The 22,819-nt window shown below is 45.5% G+C and overlaps 1 long non-coding RNA gene across 1 annotated transcript; it reads right to left on the reverse strand.

Annotated features, from left to right (window-relative positions):
- Positions 1–3,448: 3,448 nt before the first annotated feature.
- On the reverse strand, positions 3,449–22,403 carry LOC145534970 (uncharacterized). The gene is made up of 3 exons (XR_014075142.1): positions 22,128–22,403; positions 10,910–11,317; positions 3,449–3,824 (listed from the first exon to the last, which is right to left on the reverse strand). It is a non-coding gene; the product is annotated as an uncharacterized LOC145534970 (long non-coding RNA).
- Between the last annotated feature and the right edge of the window lie 416 nt (positions 22,404–22,819).

Consider the following 22,819-nt stretch of genomic DNA (forward strand, 5'->3'; position numbering starts at 1 on the left):
CAATCTTTCCCAGCATCAGGGTCTTTTCCAATGAGTCAGATCTTTGCATCCAGGTGGCCAAAGTATTGCAGTTTCAGCTTCAACATCAGTCCTTCCAGTGAATATCGGGGACTGATTTCCTTTAGGATTGACTGGTTTGATCTTTTTGTAGTCCAAGGGACTCTCAAGAGTATTCTCCAACACCACAGTTTGAAAGCATCAATTCTTCAGCATTCAGCTTTCTTTATGGTCCAACTCTCTCATTTAAAAAAGACAAACATCCCCTATGCCTTAGTCCGGCTGAGACTCTCCAGGGAAACAAGCCTTCACCGGGAGAGTGAACCAGTAGTTTGATGTTGGGAAGCAGGAGGGTGAATTTTGGGGGCAGAGTGTTTGGGGGGCATTGCTGAGGAGCAGGGTGATGGTGATGGAGATGCACCTGACTAGAGGGTTAGGGGTGCCCTCTGACCTCACGGTGTTTAGAGCAGCATTTCTGGAGTGTTGGATGCTCCTGCAGCCTGGCTGAGGTGGCCTGAGATTCTGCACTTCTGGCCAACTCTGGGCTCACAGCGGCTGCTCTTCCCAGGACCACACTTTGAGTCATGAGGGTTTGTCAGACTTTGACTCAGGCTCTGGTCAGTGCAGCCTCCTCCCAGTGCCTGACCCCCAGCTCCCTCTCCCACACCCTCTGAGGCCAGTGAGGTTCCTCGCTTCCCAGCTGCAGGCCAGGATCGCCTGTTGGGCCCATTTGAATTGTTATTATTTATTTTTTCCTCAGAACCTCACCCGAGTCACTATTCCTAAGCACTTTCCTAAAATTGAGAGCTATTATATTCACTGCTTTCCTTTTTATCTCTTCATCTGGCATTTCTATAGATTACAAAAAAAGCAGTTAAATTTGTCTGGTGTGATTTGTACCACATCAACGCCTGCTATTTACTGCTTGCGAGTCTATCTGCCAACACTTGCAAAGAGTTCCTCTGTGTTGCAACCTTGGCTTGTCTCAGAGGTGACTGTCATTTTAAGTTTCCCCAAAGGGGGGTGCATCGGCCTCAGTTTATCCAACTAAATACATTCTTATTTTTAAACATACATATACACACTCACAAAATGGCCAGGATCCAGGAATCCCACACCCAGCTCTCCCCTTGACCAGACATGTGATGCCAAAACACACATCCCTGTCCTTGGAGTCTCGTTTCCCCACCTGTGAAGTGGATAGAATCAGACGCGCCAATATATCTCACCGTGAAAGGGCTTCCCGGAGAACTTGGTGCAAATTTGGTGCTCAAAAAATGCTTAGAGGGAAAATAAGGATCTCCATGCTAGAAAAGTTAATAAAGGGAAACCTCACTAATGTGGAGCCAGGAGGCCAGAAAGGGGACTTCTCCTGCACATACCAGTTTACATCAGTACAGATCCCGACAGGAAGAGACTACCTTGCATTTTTAGCAGGAAGTGACTTCACTACCCCAGCAAGAGAAAGAAAGATTTCTCCTTGCCTGGCAACAGCTCAGCCAATGAGAGGCTGGCACAACACAGCCAATGAAAAGCCACTACACTTTGACCTCCCAGTTTCCTCCAATGAACTTTTTGTTTGTAATAGTCCCTCCTAACTTTCTTTGCTCCGCTATAAAAGAGTTTCCTCTCCTTTGCTTTATCTGACTTGCTCTTCACTCACTATAGTTGTGTGTCCCAATTGCAGTTCTTTGCTATTCCTGAATAAACCTGTTTTGCTAGTAAAATTACAGGCTGTTTTGTTGTTTTATAAGGTCACCAGGTGGCACAGTGGTAAAGAATCTGCCTGCCAATTCAGGAGACATGGGTTTGATCCCTGGGTTGGGAAGATCCCTTGGAGAAGGAAATGGCAACCCACTTCAGTATTCTTGCCTGGAGAGTCCTATGGACAGAGTAGCCTGGTGTGTTACAGTCGATAGGGTCGCAGAGTTGGACACAACTGCAGCAACTTAGCAGGCATGCACGCATCTATCTATTTGTATGAAAAAAGCACAAATAGGACCTTAAATAAATATTTGTTGTTAATAAATACTTATTTGATTACATGTTGCAGATCCTTTATTAGGTTAAAAGCTTGAGGTGGACAAGTTCTTAGTGTGTCTTCGTTCTCTTCATTCTATCCAGTGCTTAGTAAAATACCCATATAGCAGTGAGTACTTGGTAAATATTATTTGAATTACTTCACTATATATTCTACTTACTGAGGGGAGTTTGTTGAAATTCCTCCATCACATCCTCAAAATTCTGTCACAGTTTCTGAGCATTTAGGAAGATTGTGTCTATTCTAAATATTTAATATAATTATTTTAATCAACTATACTATAAAATGACTTTCCCTCTTCTCTTTGGCTTCTAGGAAGCTCACAGCTAAATGTTGTTAAGTGGCCAAAGTTAATTTTGATTTGGCTTTTCTTATTTCCCCTAATCTTCTATGGCTCCTGATTTGATATTTCGTTTTAATGTTCTTATTTTAATTGTGATTTTTCAGCTCCTCAAATACTTTTTTGGAAACAGCAAGGTACAAATTATACATAAAACCAAAACACAAGGAGTATGATTTGTCTAAGTAAGTGGAAGAGTACTGGTAAGATCTAGGCTTGAATTTCTTCCTTTGAAAACATGATTTGAGGAATTTGCCACCCACAGCTGCATTGTGGAAATAATCACTGCACCATGGTTGGATGAGAAAGGAGAAAACAGAGAAAGAAAGAGCAAAAGCCTTACATATGTTTGAGAATCGAAAATTTTCCACCACCCACTCCATTCCCTTCCCCCAATTTATCACTGCCCATCAATCATCACTAGTTTTGCAACCACGTCACTTACTGTGCTTGTCACACGACTGTGGTTTCCATAGGCTGCATCAAAGGTTGAGAAGCATTGTCCCCACTTCTGCATCACCTATAATATCTTTTCTCTCTAGCAATTCTGCCTAAGCTGCAAAACCCAGATCATCTTTCTCCTCCTGACCACTGCAGCTCACAGGAGACCTGCCTCCCTTAGACCCATGGGCAGTCAACTTTGCTGTGTCTTTTTGTTCTTCTTCTTTATTCCTCTGAGAAGTCCACTATTCCCAGGGCTGGTAAGGGGGCCTTCCTTTCTTTCCCTAACAGTACCTGGTAGGAGCTGGTATACAGTGGGCACTCAATCCATACCTGATTAGATGCTACTTAATATGTAACCATGGGCTTCCCTAGTGGCTCAAATGGTAAAGAATCTGCCTGCAATGCAGGAGACCTGGGTTTGACCCTGGGGTCGATCCTGGGTTGGGAAGATCCTCTGGAGAAGGAAATGACTACCCACTCCAGTATTGTTGCCTGGGATATCCCAGGTACAGAGGAGCTTGGCGGGCTATGGTCCATGGGTTGCAAAGAGTCAGACATGACTGAGCAATAAACACACACATATACAATATGTAATCATAGTCTCACACATGGTCATAATGTGTATCATGCTTCTAAGCTCTATATTCTTGCTTACAAGAGCATGCACAGGTCAGTCTATAGCCCAAAGCATTGGTAAATACAAAGCCACACAGTCGTGCTTTGAGAAGCCATAGGGCCATTGGTGTCTGATCCTCGTACCTTTTTAAAGAAGCCCAGAGAGGAGATGGTCCTGTGGAGGGTTCCACAGCTGGTTGATGGCACAGCAGAGACTAGAGCTCAAGTCATTCGACCTGGAGTCCAGCACGCACATGGCCTTCAGTTGTATCCTTTCACTGAGGCCAACCCTTTCCTCCTTCTTCAGAGTCCACGCATGAGTATGCCAAGCTGAGGTTTGGATTAAAGCATACCAGGGAGATTTCTTTAACACAGGCTGACGATTGCCTAGGAAAATGAGTTTTACAAAGTCAGATTCTATTTTAACTGCATTAAGATGTCTGGCCAATTAAAGGACATTAGAGGTTAACAGTTCTTATAAAGTGGAGAATCATTTTATAAAGTGAATACCGACCTCTTTTGCCCATTGAGATTCTGTCAATGTTTCTTTCATAAATGGAGGATTTGCCTGTTATACATCTTGGTTATACTCAAAAGTGAATGGTTATGAATTCATTTATAAATTCTGCAATAGGTATGAATTATTTATACAGTCATAATCTTAGATGTGTGAAACTGTAACTCTCTCTGTTTCTTTATAACTGAACTCAACCTTAGTTCTCTACCTCTCATTCCTTTCAAAGGTGAAAAACAAATTTACTAGTTGAAGACAACTAGTCACTTCTCATTTAAATACGATTAGTTTGGGATTTTGCTCTTTTCTTCCTGGGGTAATCCATGTTTCTAGGGGCCATGAGGAGGGGTACCTCGTGGACTCTGTGCCATATTGACCTCTGCCCCAATGCATCTGTAGCACATGACTTTGGTCTTTTCTACAGCTTCCAGCACTGTTGGTTTTCTCTTTGTCCCAACTGCAAAGCCTCTTTGCCTCTTTTCCAGATGCTCTCTGGCCACATCTGCATCTCTTTGGGGGAAGCCTGGGAAGCTGCTGGCTTTCCCCACAGTATACAGGGATGAGCAGGCTCCCAAGAACGATCTGATCACTTAGCACTCGCTCTCCACCATTGCTGGTCTTCTGCTCAGGCACCATGGTGGATGAGGATACCTCATCTCTGGGCTACACTCTGGAAGGCAAACAACGTTCTCCTCGGCTCTCAGATCTTCCTGCATCCATCTGAGGTGTGTCATCAGCGCTTTGATCATTCTGTTGCCCCCTTTTACTCCACATCTCCAAGGAGCAGTGCTTCTGGGCTCCACATCAGGGACTCATTTAAACTTCAGCCCCATCTCCTTTGATCCTTCTCTGTCTTGCTGCTTGATCATCCCCACCTCTGAACCCAGGCTGGGGGTCAGGTGGGTAAGAGAATACTGTACTCACTTTGTACTCTTCTCTGTCTTGTTTGAGACCTCCTAGCCCCATTTTAACTACCACAAATGCTCTCTCACAAAATGTTTTGCTTTCACATCTCTATTTCTGCTAAAGGCATTCAAAGGGATGCCCTGAAATTCTAAGCTGGGCAATGGCACCGTGTTCCTGACCATCGCCACTCTTCTTGCTGGCCAACATCTGGAAAGCTGCCTAAGTGGCAAAGAAAGGTGAGGTTAAAATATATTGGGAGGAGAAACTTTAGTTATTACTTCAAATTATTGTTCACCATATTCAACAATGATAGTAGGAAGTGTAATTTAGAGCAAAACTTCCCAAATAGCCCGTCACAAATGGTTTATAAACAGGGGGAGAGGTAGTGATGCTTTTAGCCCTGGAGGCTTCTGGGATCCTCAGAGCCCATGGAACCATCAGCCGTTAGCTGCAAGCAGCCTGGAGGGGGGCTTCTCTGAGTACGGCCTGAACGGAAGAGTTTCCCAAGGGCCATCCTGTGGTCCTCACCTACAGAAAGCACAACACCTGTGCACCATGCACGCACTGGCCTCCAGGGTTGCTGAGGACAGCCAAGAGGTACTCTGCTTCCTACATGTCTCCTGCAAACAGTTATCCGTGGTGTGAATGGAAGCTGCTGAGGAATTTGTGTTCCAGGCACCCAAGGAGCAGGGAGTGTAACTCAAGATGTGCAAGGGATGCTGGGTGGGATTCTTGGAGGGACAGAGACAATTGAGTCCTGAATCTCAACTTTACGTTCATGAGGCACTCTCTCCCATTTGCAGATGATGAGCCCTTTCAGGATGGTCCCAAGCCAACTACTGGGTGACTTCATCTGCATCCCTCCAATCAGGGTTCACCTTCTATTGAAATGTTTGATGTGCAAAAGCTCAGCTCACTTAGAAGGCCAAATGTAGTATCACAAGAAATTCCGACAATATGATTGTCAATGGAAGAAAAGTAAAAGCTGTAGATTCTAAAAATATAATTTCAATTGTTGTAAATGTTTTAACTATATGTAAAAGAATGAGTTAAAATTTTTAGTACCTAATTGTGTGAACAAAGTTTCTGGTGAGTTGCAGTTATTGAGAATTTGAAGAGACCATCATTAAAAAGTATTGATCAGGAGTTGTGTGTAGGCATTTTGAACATAAAACTTGATATGAAGACATTATGTTCAGAAACTAGCTCAGTTTTCTCATTACGAATATGAAAATATATTATTTGAAATTTTATGCATATTCAATTCTTAATATCTTTCCCAATACTTATTTTTCTTATTGTAATTATATAATATAAACAAAAAGTAATAAAAAATTTCCACTAAGCCATATATAAAGATTTCCAAATCCCCTCCTGTTCATTCTGTTCTGCATCACATCCAGTACTATTTTTGTGTATGTGCCATGATGTAAAAAAGTTTGGGAGGCTCCATTCTGCTGCACAAAATGTAAATTCTGGGTGCAACCAATTAGAGTTCCAATCCCACCTCTGCTGTGTGCTCACAGTGTGACTTTATCCAAGCTAATGGGCCTGAGACTCAGTTTTCTCATAGACAAAGTGGAGAAACAGCTGCTACTTTTGGGATGGATGTACCCCAAAGGATCACATTGGTACCTCAAACTCATCTCTGCACCAGTTTGACCTTGAGCAGAATCTCTTGGTTTTCTATCTCATATTTATTTATTTTATTTGACTGTGCCAGGTCTTACTTATGGCACTCAGGCTTTTCTAGCTGCGGCCCATGGGCTCTCTGGTTGTAGCATGTGGGCTTAATTGCCCCGTGACATGTGAGATCTTAGTTCCCTCATCAGAGATTGAACCCTCATCTCCTACGTTTGGAAGGCAGGTTCTTAACCACTGGACCATCAGGGAAGTTCCCCCTTGCCTTTCTGAATCCCATTTCCCCAGACCCAGGGATTCGAATGCTGCCCCTATGGGTCAGTGTGGTGGTATGTGGTCCCACTCCCTGTTTGTGAATCCCATCAGCAGCCCAATCTCAGGAGGAGCAGGGCTGAGTCACAGAGTCCCCATAAAACTGCCGCCCCAGGAACAGGGGCGACTGGCTCCCAGCACCCGGCTGCTAGTCGCTGATTTAGTATTCAGAATTCGGAATTTATGGAGCCGCCTTCCTCTGTCACATCATCCATCAGAGACAGACACTCAAGAGATGGAAGGGGAAAAAATTAAAAACCTGTTTATTGCTCAACTTGCTCTAGGCATGTTTTAGCTTATTGTTCAGCTCTGTTCATTTCCATGCAATTTGAATGGCTTTCTTAGTTGCCATGGCCAATATGTACATAAATGGTTGGATGCATGGACTCACAGAGATATCTTTATCTCTGGCAAAATGAAAAACCACCAGAAATTATACTCTCTGTGAAGTTTTTAAGACTTAGGGGCAGGCGGGCACTGCCAGCCCGTGCCTGGCCCAGCTCTAGCTTCCCAGGCACCTTTGAGCGGGCCCAGGGCCTCCCTTTACTGGGGGAGGGGGCCACACTGCAGTGTTTATTGGAATGCTGCATTTGTTCCCATCGATGTCAAGGGGAGCTTGTCAGCAGGATGAGCATAGACTGCACAATGGCAACAGGCAGACTGACAGGTAACTGGATATGTGTGAGGGAAAGAGGTAAGAAGGGATCAAAGGCCATCTTTGCAGAACAAGGACACATTCAGGTTTTTAAAAACACTGAAATGTGTCTGATGGCAGAAGAAGATGATGTAAACCAGACTCTACAGGGATCCGGGAATCCAGGATGAGATCTCTTTCCCACCCTTAGAGCTGTCTGGGGTCCTAGGTCAGGCTAGTTCAGTTCAGTGCAGTTCAGTCACTCAGTCGACTGAATGTTGATCTTTAAGCCAACTTTTTCACTCTGCTCTTTCACTTTCAACAAGAGGCTCTTTAGTTCTTCTTTGCTTTCTGCCATAAGGGTGGTGTCATCTGCATATCTGCTGCTGCTGCTAAGTCGCTTCAGTCTTGTCCGACTCTGCGACCCCATAGACGGCAGCCACCAGGTTCCCCCATCCCTGGGATTCTCCAGGCAAGAACTCTGGAGTGGGTTGCCATTTCTTTCTCCAATACATGAAAGTGAAAAGTGAAAGTGAAGTCGCTCAGTCGTGTCCGACTCTTAGCGACCCCATGGACTGCAGCCTACCAGGCTCCTCCGCCCATCGGATTTTCCATGCAAGAGTACTGGAGTGGGGTGCCATTGCCTTCTTTCTGTATATCTGAGGTTATTGATATTTCTCCTGGCAATCTTGATTCCAGCTTGTGCTTCATCCAGTCCAGCATTTCTCATGATGTACTCTGCATATAAGTTATAAATAAATTGGGAAAACAGGGTGACAATATACAGCCTTGATGTACTCCTTTCCCGATTTGGAACCAGTCTGTTGTTCCATGTCCAGTTCTAACTGTTGCTTTTTGACCTGCATACAGATTTCTCAGGAGGCAGGTTAGGTGGTCTGGTATTCCCAGCTCTTGAAGAATTTTCCAGTGTTTGTTGTGATCCACACAGTCAAAGGCTTTGGCATAGTCAATAAAGCAGAAGTAGATGTTTTTCTGGAACTCGCTTGCTTTTTCGATGATCCAACGGATGTTGGCAATTTGATCTCTGGTTCCTCTGCCTTTTTAAAATCCAGCTTGAACATCTGGAAGTTCACGGTTCACTTACTGTTGAAGCCTGGCTTGGAGAATTTTGAGCATTACTTTATTAGCATGTGAGATGAGTGCAATTGTGTGGTAGTTTGAACATTCTTTGGCATTGCCTTTCTTTGGGATTGGAATGAAAATGGACTATTTCCAGTCCTGTGGCCACTGTTGACTTTTCCAAATTTGCTGGCATATTGAGAGCAGCACTTTCACAGCATCATCTTTTAGAATTTGAAATAGCTCAACTGGAATTTCATCACCTCCTCTAGCTTTGTTCGTAGTGATGCTTCCTAAGGCCCACTTGACTTCGCGTTCCAGGATGTCTGGCTCTAGGTGAGTGATCACACCATCGTGATTATCTGGGTCATGCAGATCTTTTTTGTATAGTTCTTCTGTGTATTCTTGCCACCTCTTCTTAATATCTTCTGCTTCTGTTAGGTCCATACCATTTCTGTCCTTTATTGTGCCCATCTTTTCATGAAATGTTCCGTTGGTATCTCTAATTTTCTTGAAGAGATCTCTAGTCTTTCCCATTCTATTGTTCTCCTCTATTTCTTTGCACTGATCACTGAGGAAGGCTTTCTTACCTCTCCTTGCTATTCTTTGGAACTCTGCATTCAAATGGGAATATCTTTCCTTTTCTCCTTTGACTTTTGCTTCTCTTCTTTTCACAACTATTTGTAAGGCCTCCTCAGACAACCATTTTGCCTTTTTGCACTTTTTTCCCTTGGGGATGGTCTTCGTCACTGCCTCCTATACAATGTCACAAACCTCCATCCATAATTCTTTAGACACTCTGTCTATCAGATCTAATCCCTTCAATCCATTTGTCACTTCCACTGCATAATCATAAAGGCTTTGATTTAGGTCATACCTGAATGGCCTAGTGGTTTTCCCTACTTTCTTCAATTTAAGCCAGGTCAGGCTATTCGGGTTTATTCCCTGCTCTACCACTTACAGCAGTTTGACCTTGAGCTAATTACTTATGCATTCTATGTTCTATGGGCTTTCCAGGTGGCTTAGTGGTAAAGAATCCACCTGCCAAGCAGGAGATACAGATTTGATCCTTGGGTCGGGAAGATACCTGGAGAAGGAAGTGGCAACCCACTCCAGTATTCTTGCCTGGGAAATCCCATGGACAGAGAAACCTGGTGGGCTGCAGTCCACGAGGTCACAAAAGAGTTAGACACAACTTAGCAACTAAACAACAACATTTAATGCTTCAGTTTCCTAATTTTCATCTGTGACATGGGAGTAATATCTCTGTAGCCATGAGGATTAAAGAAGTGCTTGGTGCTGTGCTCAGCATATAGAGGGTGCAGGAAATATATATATATATATATATATATATATATATATATATATATATATATATATATAAAATTTATTCTTATAAATATATATGTAACTTATTCCGTGGACTGCAGCACGCCAGGCCTCGCTGTTCCTCACTATCTCCTGGAGTTTGCCCAAGTTCCTGTCCATTGAATTGGTGATGCCATCCCATCATCTCACCCTCTTGCTGAGTTTATCTCCAAAGGCTGTTGTACTAATTGCTCAAGGTGTTGGGTGTGAGTTTTCAGAAGGGTATGAACTGGCAGCACATGGTGGGGGCAGTTGACACTGGCAGGCCCCCCACCCCGGGGCAGTCAGGCACTGGGCCCCGCTCTCAGGGAGCTGTAGTTGGGTTTCACCAGGAGCAAAGGTTGTTCCTGCACCTGGAAATACCACCCTATGGCTTAACTTGGAGACGTTTGCTGGGCCTGCTTGGTCAAAGTTCTGACCTGGGGCTCAAGCGTATTATATATATCTTGCTTTCATTTTGCTTTTTAATTGGTATCTATTATTGAAGGTTTTTGTTTTGTTTTTGACGTCTCAGCTCCTTCACTTACTTTGCAAATAGAGAAGACTGGAGGAAAATGTAGTGCTTTACAAACATTCACCTCTCGGTGGAGCATGGGAGAGGACAGAGGTTGTCAGTCTGTGACAGAGGAGCCAGGCATTGACTGCCCTTGTGGGGGGGCAGGGGGATACCCACAGGGCCCTGCTCTGGAATGGGAAAAGGTCATTTGCTGGAAGAGGTGAGTTTGAGCTGAACTTCGATGCTTGTTTGGAATTTGGGGGATGAGGGGTGTGTGTGTGTGTGTGTGTGTGTGTGTGTGTGTGTGTGTGTGTGTGTACTGAGAGTTCCTAAGAATCTGATCACTCCCCTGAAATCCCTTTTGGAAGTAGGCATGGCTCTTGTGTGTGCACAGAGACCCAGACACATGCAGCCTGAGACCACTTCAGATTCTGAGATCTAGGAGGTCAACATAATACTCACAATCCATGTTCACAAAAAAGAGGATGCTGGCAGATGCAGCAATGCTCTCTATGGCATACCGGAAGATTGGTGAGGATGGCAAGGCGCCATCCTTGGTTCCACACCCCACGAGGTACAGGACAAAAACTGGGGAGAAGGTCGTGCCTGGGTCACCTGTGAGGGGGCTGGTGATGAGTCACATGCTGCAGAGGCCTGGCTCTCATGGTCCATCAGAGGCAGATGTGGTTTCTTGGGCCACATTGGACATTCCTCACCTGAGGCTGTGGTTTGCAGGGAAGCCAGAGGGAAGTTCTGCAGAGTAAAGCCTGTGGCTGAACTTTGCCACGTTTTTGGCTACAAGAGAGAATGTAGCTTCTTAGAATGAGGTGGGCTCTGGACTCAGACAGGCTGAAACCCCTACTCTGCTGCTTTCTGTCCTCGTGGTCTTTGATACATTACATGATTTCTCTGCTCCTCCATTTTCTCACCTGCAAGATGGACATAAGCATATCTACTTTGCAGGGTTATCTTAAGAATTGGAGACAATCATTTAAAGTTCCTAGTTTATTATAGGGATTCAGTAAAGGGTAATAATTGTTAACATTAAGCAAATCTACCCATGTTGTATTCTAAATGCTTTATGCAGTTTAACTCATTTGATTCTCACAGAAACCCTTCAGAAAAGACACAGTTTAATCCCCATTCTCAGATGGGGAAATTGAGGTGCAGAGAAGTTAATTAACCTGCCCAAGGTCCACCCCATGTCAGTGGGCAGTCGGGTGGGAAATTGGGCAGCTCAGCTCTGACACGTTACCTAAGGCACTGGGCTGCTGCTACTGCTATTCCAGTGCTGAATTCCTGTAAGGGAAGATGGTTCAAATGGCTGCTGCTTACAATCTTGATAATTAGCTAGAAGATACTTTACAGAACGATTAACATATATATACATATATGTGTATATATATATATATATGTCTGTTTGTGTGTATGTTTGGCTAGGATATATATATATAAAAAACATATATATCCACTACATATATAATATATACATATAACAGCACTATAATATATGTTATATACATATATATATATATATACACACACACACACACACACACACACATATATATACACATATATGGCTAGGATGGCTGCAACCCCGAGTCTGACTAAGCTCTTGAGTTTGGCCAAGGTAGGGTATCTGATTGGCTCTTCTGGGAAAAGCTTTCCTCTCTGAAAAACAAGTAATTGGATTTTCTGTTATCCCAAACATCTTCATTGATAGAGTCAATCTTCAAATATAACCTGCAGAAGAGCATGTCTATATTTTTTTCCCTCAGATTATTCTAGAGTTCCTGAGACTAAAAGCGCATTTGAGCCAGGAAAACAAAGGTTTGGAACTTACCTAGGTCCAACAGCAACATAGGTCCAAAAATAAAGGTCTCGCTTTACCTAGGCAGACAGGCCCAAAGCTTTCAATACGAAGTGAGTAAGGGACTGAAATGCATTTATTTCATTTCACTTAGGGGTCAAGGGCAAGTTTTGCAGTGGGGTAGGGAATGGGGGAAGTAGTGGTTGTCAGCACTGTTTCCTCCCCTTGGGCAATATGAATCAGTCCTTTCTTATCAAAATAACAAGCCATAAAAACCTTTCCTTGGTCCTGTGGCCCTCCTCCACCCTTCAGCGAGCTCTCTCCTCCCTTGTGCACTCAGATCATCTTCATGCCTCCCCTTCACCTCCCAGAGCCTGGGTGAAAGTGATCAAATTGCACCCTGCTCTCAGTGAAAAAGCAAAAAATGGAAAAAAGCCAAAGACATAGCCTTGGGCTGGCTAAGCCCAGTGAGTGTTCCATAATCTGGCACACCTGTCTCCCTGGCCAGGCCCAGCTCTCACCTCCACATGCCACCTTCCACTGTCACTCTGCAGTCCCCCAAGGGTTCAGCTTATGATGGCCTTTGCCCATGATGGTATCTCAGCCTGGATCATTTTGCCCTTTCTTTCCGTAATTCGCACTCACCCTGTACACCTCACTTCTCTGTGGCATCACCAATCTTGCATAGGGAATATTACTTGAATGAGAAGACTAAGCCATACTCTCAGGGAACTTGGTATGAATTTGAAGGGCAGAACATAAAAAAATTACCAAATAAAAATACACATCAAGGGCAAGTGAACACTCTGAGATTTGTGGGAAGAGAAACTGTTAGGAGATTGTTGAAGTTGTCTGGGTGAAATAAGATGAAGGGCTGGGTAGCGGGAATACAAAGAAGACACGGGAGATTCCATTCAGTCAGTCACTCAACAGCCATTTACTGAGCAACGACCACGTACCACAGGCTCTGAGGATCCCACAGTGAGCAAAACAGCCCTGAATCTCAGCCTAGTGGAGCTTACATTTCTTGTTGGGGGTAAAAACACGATGGATAAATAAAATGGACAGGATGGCAGATGGTGTGAAGTGCCATGGAGAAAATGAGGCAGGAGGGAAGTGGGGCGGCACAGAGCACAAGTCTTAAGCTCATGATATTTTAAGTCTATCAAGCTGCCCACCTGCCTGGCTTTCTCCAAATTTTTTCTGACTTCTTTTGTCTGTAGTGATTTCCTCTCACTTGAAGAGACTCCAGGGTATTGAAGGCCCTTACCCTCTGCTGGGCAATTGGAACATTCTCTTTTGAGTTTTCATGAAGCCCCTCATGAGGTGGAAGTCCCCTGAAGACAGGGACTGCATCCTAAACTTCCATTTTTTGCTCTTCTGCAGCATTGTACTCAGCTCTATTAGATATTCAATAAATACTTGTTAATTTGATTTATTGCACAATTCATAAATAAAATTGCAAGTGAAACCTCCAGTTAAAGTCTCCTAAGGAGTTTTTCAAGGCACTGATCACTAAACACTTTACAAAAGGGAAAACATCTTTAGACGAGAAATTAGGATACTAGCTCTTACGGCTGTGATGATAAAAACCAGAAGTCTGAATATATCACCTTCTCCCTGAGAAAAATGTCATCCAGAGAGGAGAACAGTTTGCCCAAGATCCTGCAGTTAGGCTTTCCTCTGACTCAGTTTTCTTATCTGTACAATGGGGTGAACTGCCACCTAAATCACTTATTCAAAAAGAATAAGTGGATCAGATGAGATGTGGAGGAAGTTTTGAAAGTCTAGTGTTCATATAATCATTCATTTCCCATTTATTACTCCTCCTTTTCCTGCCAGTGGATTCCCCCACTGATGGTACATTCACTAACGCTCAGCTGCCTCCTTTCCTGTTGGAAGATAAAGCCTTGTCTCATCTACAAAGCCAGGAAGTCCCTGCCTGTCAGGGTGGGAAAGCGAGGCTGGGGGAGCAGGGGTGTGCCCTTGAACCAGCTCTGTCTGCCTAACAGCTTGCTTACTTTTAATTTAATCTTGTGCCGCCCTCGTTAGCATCTGGTTATTATTAGACCATAACCACAATAATAAGTATTCCAGTTGTATCTTCTATTTGCAGAGTGCTTTGTGATCGTTTTTATTAGTTGGTTGCAGCCTGGTTGTCCTGGAGACCAGTATACACGCAAACAGGAAGAAAAACGGGGAGGGTGCCCGGGTAAAGTGCCTACCAGGCAGCTCAATTTGTCTTTGACCAGCAGGACGCCAATATTCCCTTGGGGGCAATTGGAGAAGTTAGACTAAGGTAACCCTTCAGCAGAAAGGAACTGAAGCTGAGCTCAGGCACTGTTATTCAGTGGGAACCTCCGATGTACCTGTGGGTGACCTGGCCACTGCTGTCCCGCCAGTCAGTGGCAGAGCTAGCCTTGCAGTTTAGGGCTCAGAGAGAGCTCGCTCTTTGTCTTGCTTCTGCAGCGACATCTGAAGAAATCGCCTTGTACATAAGCAAATGTACGACTCTCTCTCTGGGAGATCAGTCAATTACAGCAAATTGAGCTATTTCATTTCGGCTTGCAAATGGCTTTCAGTTACACAAGTAGACACATTAATCTAATAACTAATGATCATATATTTCACTAATCATACAGCCCTGCATGTGGTATAATATCTAATTATATTTAATATTAAGACATCTTCACATGTGCATTTTTACCAACTGTCTAGCTCGGGGAGCCATGCAAGAGCAGAGTGCTGAAGAGCAGGGAACAGCTCCAGGTGGAGGGCCAGCAGGGGATGGGTACGATCCAGGAGGCAAGGGCTGCCCACTGGAGGAGGGGCCTCCTTCAGAGGGTGTGAAGGAGGTTTGTGGCAAATCAGGACCAAGGCTAACTTGTGGGGAGCTTTTGTGATAAAAGAACCCTCTGGAGCCACCCACTGGAAAAGGCACCTTTGCTTGGAGCTGCTTGGAGCATGGGGCTGATTTCAGCCCCCATTTGCGTTTCCTCCTCCCGGTACCCTGATGCTGGGCATCATCTCTATAGCCCTAGGTAGCTGCCCTGGAAGAGCTTGGAGTCAGGGTAGAGAAACTGAACACAAAACCCCCTGCAGAGTCAACTCTGGAACCTCTTACTTTATCTCTTCTGAAAACAAACTCTGAGAATAACCAAGGACCTGGAATGGGGGGTGAGATTACTGGTTGGGGTAGAGAAGGAGGCGAGACTGAGGAAGGCCCAAGGGCTCTGGTTTGAGTGTATGTTTCTGAGCTCTGGGTCGTTTGGTATCAAACTCCAGCTGTCATCTCCTCTACTTTTGGCCACATCCCTGAGACACTGGTTATGTGATGAATGCCTTCGTCCTCCCCCCAAATTCCTCTGTCAGAGCCCCAACTTCTGATGTGATGGTATTTGGAGTTGGAACCTTTGGGAGGTAACTGGCTTTAGATGAAGTCATGAGAGTGGGGCCCTGTTGATAGGATTAGTGTTCTCATAAGAAGAGGAAGATGAGCTTCTCAGGTGGCGCTAGTGGTAAAGAACCCGCCTGCAAAAGCAGGAGACATAAAAGATGTGGATTGATCCCTGGTTCGGGAAGATCTCCTGGAGGAGGGCATGGCAACCCACTCCAGTATTCTTGCCTGGCGAATCCCCATGGACAGAGGAGCCTGGCGGGCTACAGTCCATGGGGTCGCACAGAGTTGGACATGACTGATGCGACTTAGCATGCAGAATGCATGAACAGACAAAGTCACTGTACATCTGCCTGGTCACTGCAGTGGCTCTGGGGTCATTCTGAGGACAGCTCCTGAGGTCGCCTGTGTCACTGTTTCTTCAGGGACTAACCAGGATGATCGAGTTCCCTTCCCAGTCCAAACATTCTGGTGTCCGGGACTTACAGTAGGCTGTTGTCTCCGAGCTCAGAGGTGTGAGGGTGTCCAATCAACTGGGAGCCTCGAGTTCAGTCTTGGACAGGCACTGCCTGGCTCCATCAAGTAAATTCTTTTTTTTTTTTTTTTAAAGAGTCTGCAACCCCGCTTCAGTGTTTGAGAGCCAGGTGGACCTGGAACCTCCCCTGTCTGCACCTTCAGGTGCCCAGTGCTGGGGGCAGTGCCAACCTCCTCCTGGGGCTCACATTTTCCCCATGTTTCCTCTTCTGGGACCTTGAGAATTAGGAGATTTTCTCAGGGGCAAATGCTTTTGTTTCTGAGTTTTCTTAAAGCTTTTATTGTTTGCTACAATTCCTAGTCAAAACCTGGCATGAATTGGTGAGGAGGAGGAATCTAAGAATACAATGGGAAGTGGGAGGATGAGGACCTGGGCGCATAAAGAACCAAAGCCCCCAGCAAGTCGTGGGTGGGGGCGGCGAGGGTGATGGGCAGAGTCTATGGGAGAAGGAAGTTCCTGTCTTTGAAGGCACCAGCCTGAGGTTGGGGGCTGCCCCTGACCAGAGAAACAGGGTTCAGTGGAATGTTAGCTCTTTTTTGAATCTTCAGCCAGGATTTGAGCACCAGAGTTTGACTTTTGCTTTATACCACATCTTTCTGTATGACCTTGGACATATCACATGATGCCTTTGAACCTCAGTTTTTTTTATTTCAAAAGGAGAGAGGTTGTTCTTGTTGTTGTTGTTGTTCAGCCACCAACTCGCGTCCGACTCTTTGCAACCCCGTAGACTGCAGCACACCAGTTCCCTGTCCCCTACCACCTCCCAGAGTTTGCCCATCTTCATGTCCACTGAACTGGTGATGTCATCCAGCCACCTCATCCTCTGTTGTCCCCTTCTTTTCCTGCCCTCAATCTTTCCCAGAATCAGGGTCTTTTCCAATGAGTTGACTATTAGCATCCGGTGGTCAAAATATTGGAGCTTCGGCTTCAGCATCAGTCTTTACAATGAGGATTCAGGGTTGCTTTCCTTTAAGACTGATTGGTTTGATCTCCTTGCAGTCCAAGGGACTCTCAAGAATCTTCTCCAGCACCACAGTTTGAAAGCATCAATTCTTCAGCACGCTGCCTTCTTTATGGTCCAGTTCTCATATCCGTACATGACGCCCTTCCTGGATGACAGCCTTGTCATGGCGAAGGGGTTTGGGTAGCTCAATGAAGCTATGAGCCACTCACTGCAGGGCCACCCAAGACAGCCGGGTCATGGCGGAGAGTTCTGACAAAACATGATTCACTGGAGGAGGGAATGGCTGACCACTTCAGTATACGTGCTATGAGAACCTCATGAAAGGCAAAGAGAAGGGCAGCAGGGCACAGGTAAAAGCAAATGGTTAGTGCGAGCCAGTCTGGAAGTCAGGAGTCTGAGATACTAGCTAGCCCTAACGCTAATCTTACTTTTGGCTGTGAGGCCTTGGATGGATCTGGGAATCAGCTGTGTGTAAACGTCAAGTTGGACGGGGTCAGCAGTTTTCACACTGCGTTCACTGGCAGCCCGAGGGGCCATCACAGCTAGGAGGCATGGAGCAGAGAAAGGCCCATTGATCCCAGAACAGCCCTCCTTGTCTCCCTGTTATGTGTTGGGCACCACATGAGAGGCGCTTTGGCAGGAGGGTTCCACTATCCAGACAGGTTTGGACACCTCCCTAATGGAGATTCTCTTGGCTCCAATCTGCTTCACCCTCTGGATTTGGGGGAAGTCCCAGCCAAGGAACCCTCACAATCTGATCCCTGAGGATATTGAGCCCCAGGAGGTGAGAAGGTTGCTAGAGAAGGTGAGAGTTCAGGGGAGGGGCAGAAGAAAAGGTTGAGACAGACAGGGCCAGGCTGTGGAGTTGAACTCCAGCCCTGCCCAGAAGTCTCTGAAGTGTTCTAAGCAGAGAGGCAGAGTCACACTTGGAATGAAGAGAGATCCAGGCTGAAACAGTGGTCCCACGACCCAGGACACCTGTGAAACAGCACCTCCAAGAGGAGCAAACCTTACTGGGGCCTTCCCTGCTTCTGGTTCTCCCTTTTGGGAGGGAGCAAGCTGGAGCAAGGTTCAGAGGAGGCAGAAGTGACAGGTAAACAATGAGGCCTGGGTCCCCCCCAGACTCTCAGCTCTCTGATGACACCCTCCGCACTTTCCCCTGAGCTTCCTACAATGAGGACAAGGAGACCACCCCTTGGGGGCTTCCCTCCTGCGCCAATCAATTCTCTTCAATTACCAACAAATCTAAATGTGATTTATCTGTGCAAGAATCATTCCAATATCAGGCGAGAATCTATCAATAAAACCCCCTAAGGCAATCTTGCTTGGAGTTGTCAATAGAGGCTCTAAAGCACAAAGACATAGCAGCTAGCAATCAGAGGATTTTTGCCTCCCTCCCCCCTTTTTGGGGAGCACTTAATTAAGTCGACCAGAAGCTGTCAAAGATAATTTTCAAAGCGCATGACCTCAGCAGCTGACATTTGATAATATTACATTCCACGTTGATTGAAATTGATTTTCCCCAAAAAGGGGGGATGGGGAGAAGGTGGGAGGATGAGACTGCAGAAGAGGGAGGCTTGGGTCCCTTTGGCTGTGGTGCTCTGCCCAAGGCCGGCAGCCTGTGGGTTTACCACACAGCACACTGTTGGGTTCTCTACCTTCAGCTGGACCAGGGTTGGGAAGCCATCATCCACAGCTGGTGGGGGGTAAGCCACCTGGGGAGGAAAGATTCTGGTGTGCAGAAACTGAAAGCTAACATTCAAGAAGGAGATGATGAAGCTGATGGTGTCCAAAGGCCTGTGTTTGTTAGAAAGGGAGGCGTACTGAGTGGTAAAGAAGAATGGGAGGTACAGATTGATCGATCTCATTGGGTCCGTACTCTGCATTGGCCTCTTAGTCTTTAATGGATGTATAAGGGGTTTCATCATGGAGGTCAGATTCCCTTGACTTGACTGCTCTTAGGGAAGCTCCCTCCAGCATCTGCCAACCCTCTGTCCTGCTATGGCTCCCGAGCCCCGCTGAGAGCTCGTCTGCACACCATCCTCTTCTTACTCAGTCAGCTCTAGTCTCTAAAGCCCCCATTGTATCCACACAGCACACTCACCCCTCATTCAGACAATTTGCATCTTGAGATTAACCTCAGGATCAGGCTTTCTGTGTCATCACAGGAGTGAGATGCTGCCCACGTGACTCCCTGGTCTTAGGATCTTTGTCTGGCATTGGTTCCTTCCACTGACCTGCTTGTGTCTTACCTGTGGTTCTAGGTAAACAAGAGTCTTGAAGCAGAGCTTCAGACGGTTTTCCAGCTTTGACTCACTGGCTAAGGCCAGAAGTTTGACCTTCAGGCAAAACATTTCAAGAAGCTTTGTAGGAGTCCAGATCCTTATGGAAAATCTATGAGTGATTTTTCAGGCCTGATCATAGGCCCTTCTCCTTCCTGAGCCCCAGTGTCTGTGAAATGGCCAGAGCCTCTATCTGGGCCCCCTTCAACAGTGAGATGGCCCCCATGTCTGTGCTGATCCACCTGATTCTGGACCATTCCACTGTTCCACAGGAGAAAATGGAACAGGGGAGTTTGTATTTTTCTAACTTTAGCTCCTTGCTTATATTATCCCAGTAATCCCTTAGCTCTTTCATTTCTGGCTTGTTGCTCTCTGAGCTCATGGCAGCTTTAATTGATGAGTTAGTATTGAATAGATGGAGGTGATGGAGAAAGAAGAGTGCACAGCCAGAGAGTTAACAGAGGTGGAAACAAGTCAAGGGCTCTTCCTGGTGGTCCTGGCTGGAGGAGCTAAGCCCTGAGGGCTGGGCATGTGATAAGAGGAGCTTAGACCTGACAGAGATCAATCCTGGGTGTTCATTGGAAGGTCTGATGTTGAAGCTGAAGCTCCAATACTTTGGCCACCTCATGCGAAGGGTTGACTCATTGGAAAAGACCCTAATGCTGGGTAGGATTGGGGGCGGGAGGAGAAGGGGATGACAGAGGACGAGATGGTTGGATGGCATCACCGACTCAATGAACATGGGTTTGGGTAGACTCCGGGAGTTGGTGATGGACAGAGAGGACTGGCGTGCTGCAATTCATGGGGTCACAGAGAGTCGGACACGACTGAGCGACTGAACTGAACTGAACTGAACAGAGACCTGACATGGTGGGAGATGGGGTCACAGAAGTCTGTGTCATATTCATCTTGTCTTAAGGAGGGAAATCTAAGCCAGATTATAGCTAACAATGTGGTATTATATATTTGAAAGTTGCTAAGAGAGTAGACCTTAAAAGTCCTCATCATAAGGATAAAAAAAAATATTTGTAACTATGTGAGGTGATGGGTGCTAACTAAACTTATTGCTGCAATCATTTCACAATATATATGTATGTTAAATCATGCTGTACACCTTAAACTTAGACAATGTGATATTGTCAATCGTACATCAATAAAACAGGAGCAAAAACAACTAGACAACTATTAAAAATTTGGGCTCTGGGAATTCCTTGGCGGCCCATGCTTAAGGCTCCATGCTTCTACTTCAGGGTGCATGATTTTGATCCCTGGTCAAGGAACGAAGATCCCACATGCCATGTGGCACAGCCAAAAATAAATAAATAAAATCATTGATTGTTAATAAAATAGAACTCTGGGGCCTGGTGATATGGCAATACAGGCATTGTGATACAACAGACAACTGGCTGTGTTGTTGTGGGCAAGCTCTGCCACCTCTAAGCCTGCATTTCCTCATCTGTACAAAGGGCCTTCAGGGGTGCTTATGTGGACTAAAGGAGAAATATATCAACAAAATGCAATATAATGATAACAAAGCTTTCTTCTCTCCTTCTCAGGGGCAAGATTGGCCTGTAACTTTTTAAATGTGCCATGTCCTTCCCCGGTGGCTCAGACGGTAAAGCGTCTGTGTACAATGTGGGAGACTCGGGTTCCATCCCTGCATTGGGAAGATCCTCTGGAGAAGGAAACGGCAATCCACTCCAGTACTCTTGCCTGGAAAATCCGGTGGATGGAGGAGCCTGGTAGGCTACAGTCCATGGGGTCGCAAAGAGTTGGACACGACTGAGAGACTAAACTTTCACTTTCACTTTTGTCCTTTCCCTAGGCATTGCTTCCCTAGGGTTAAGGATGGAGTTAGATACACTTAGGGTATCTTAAGGAAAGGGTATCTTAAGGGTATCTTAGAGGACAATAGTGGCTCAAATGATCCATACAGCAGATAAAATAATTTAGTTAACTTTCACAGCATAATGTGATTTTCATCTTACTGAAATTGGTTGACTTTTCTAAATGCACTTTTATCCTGAATAATTCCCACTCTATCTATAAGCATCTTTGTCCTAAATTATACATGAGGTGAACTCTGTACATGTTGTTTCTAGGCAGGGACTATATTAGGATAGGCTTGGTGATACTACAGTAAGAAACAGCCCTTCAAATACATAGTTTATTTCCTGCTTGGCTATATGTCCATCAGGGATCAGTAAGAGGGTTCTATGCCTACTGGTCATGCAGGATTTATGAAGTCATCGTTTCAGCATATGTGGGGTTGCAGAATCAGGGGAAAGAGAGCTAGTGAATCACATGTGCTAGGCTAAGTTGCTTCAGTCATGTCCAGCTCTGTGCAACCCTATGGACTAAAGCCCACCAGGCTCCTCTGTCCATGGGATTCTCCAGGCAAGAATACTGGAGTGGGGTGCCATTTCCCTCTCCAGGGGATCTTCATCACCCAGAGATCAAATCCCAGTCTCTTATGTCTCCTGCACTGGCAGGCAGTTCTTTACCAGTAGCACCTCCTGGGAAACGCAGTAAATCACATACTGGTATTTAAATTTGCTGTCCAGAAGTGACACATGTTACTTGCTCTTACATTTCATTGGTCAAAGGCATATGATCATGCTCAAGTTCAGGTGGCAAAGAAGTGCTATCCTACTGTGTACCAAAGACAAAAGGGACAAACATCTGATAAAAGACCAAATGATAAAGACAGGAACAGAAAGTATTTAATGGTTATACTTTAGAGCATACCTCAATCTTGTAGAGTTACTGAAGTCTTGGTGGGAGTCTCTGAAGAAGTATGAACTGTGATTAAATATTTTCCTTTTGACTTTAAACAAATGGAGCTCTTATTATAAGCAGCAGATGATTTTGGTAGTACCTGTCAGGTCCTGTTCTGACTTCCCCGTAGCTTAGATGGTAAATCTGACTGCAATGCAGAAGACCTGGGTTCGATCCCTGGGTTGGGAAGATCCCCCGGAGGAGGGCATGGTGACCCACTCTAGTGTTCTTGCCTGGAGAATCCCCATGGACAGAGGAGCCTGGCGGGCTACAGTCCATGGGGTCACAAAGGGTTGGGCACGACTGAGTGACAGCACAGTCAGGTCCTGTTCACTCACCAATATTGGCTGCAACTATGAAGGGTAGTTACAGAGGAGCTTACCCACATGCTGACCTAGTTTCATTCCAAGAGCACACTGATTTCTACCCCGTGACCTTCTCCAGGAGGAACTTTCTCACGCTCTGTGTTGGGAGCCGTTCTGGATCTACTGCCGGATGACGAAGTCATGGCACCACTCAAGAAGAAACTGCAAAGCGGTTTCTCTCCAGGATTGGAACCTTTCCTCCTTCCTGTTTCTATGCTTTTGTTGTGGCTAACTCTGTTTCATTCTTTGATGGCTGGAGTTGTAGGGGCTTCCATGACGAGGTCACGAGAGTCCAGG

Source organism: Giraffa tippelskirchi, chromosome 14 (genome assembly GCF_054371585.1).
Source record: "Giraffa tippelskirchi isolate mGirTip1 chromosome 14, T2T-mGirTip1v1.2.pri, whole genome shotgun sequence".
NCBI lineage: Eukaryota > Metazoa > Chordata > Mammalia > Artiodactyla > Giraffidae > Giraffa > Giraffa tippelskirchi.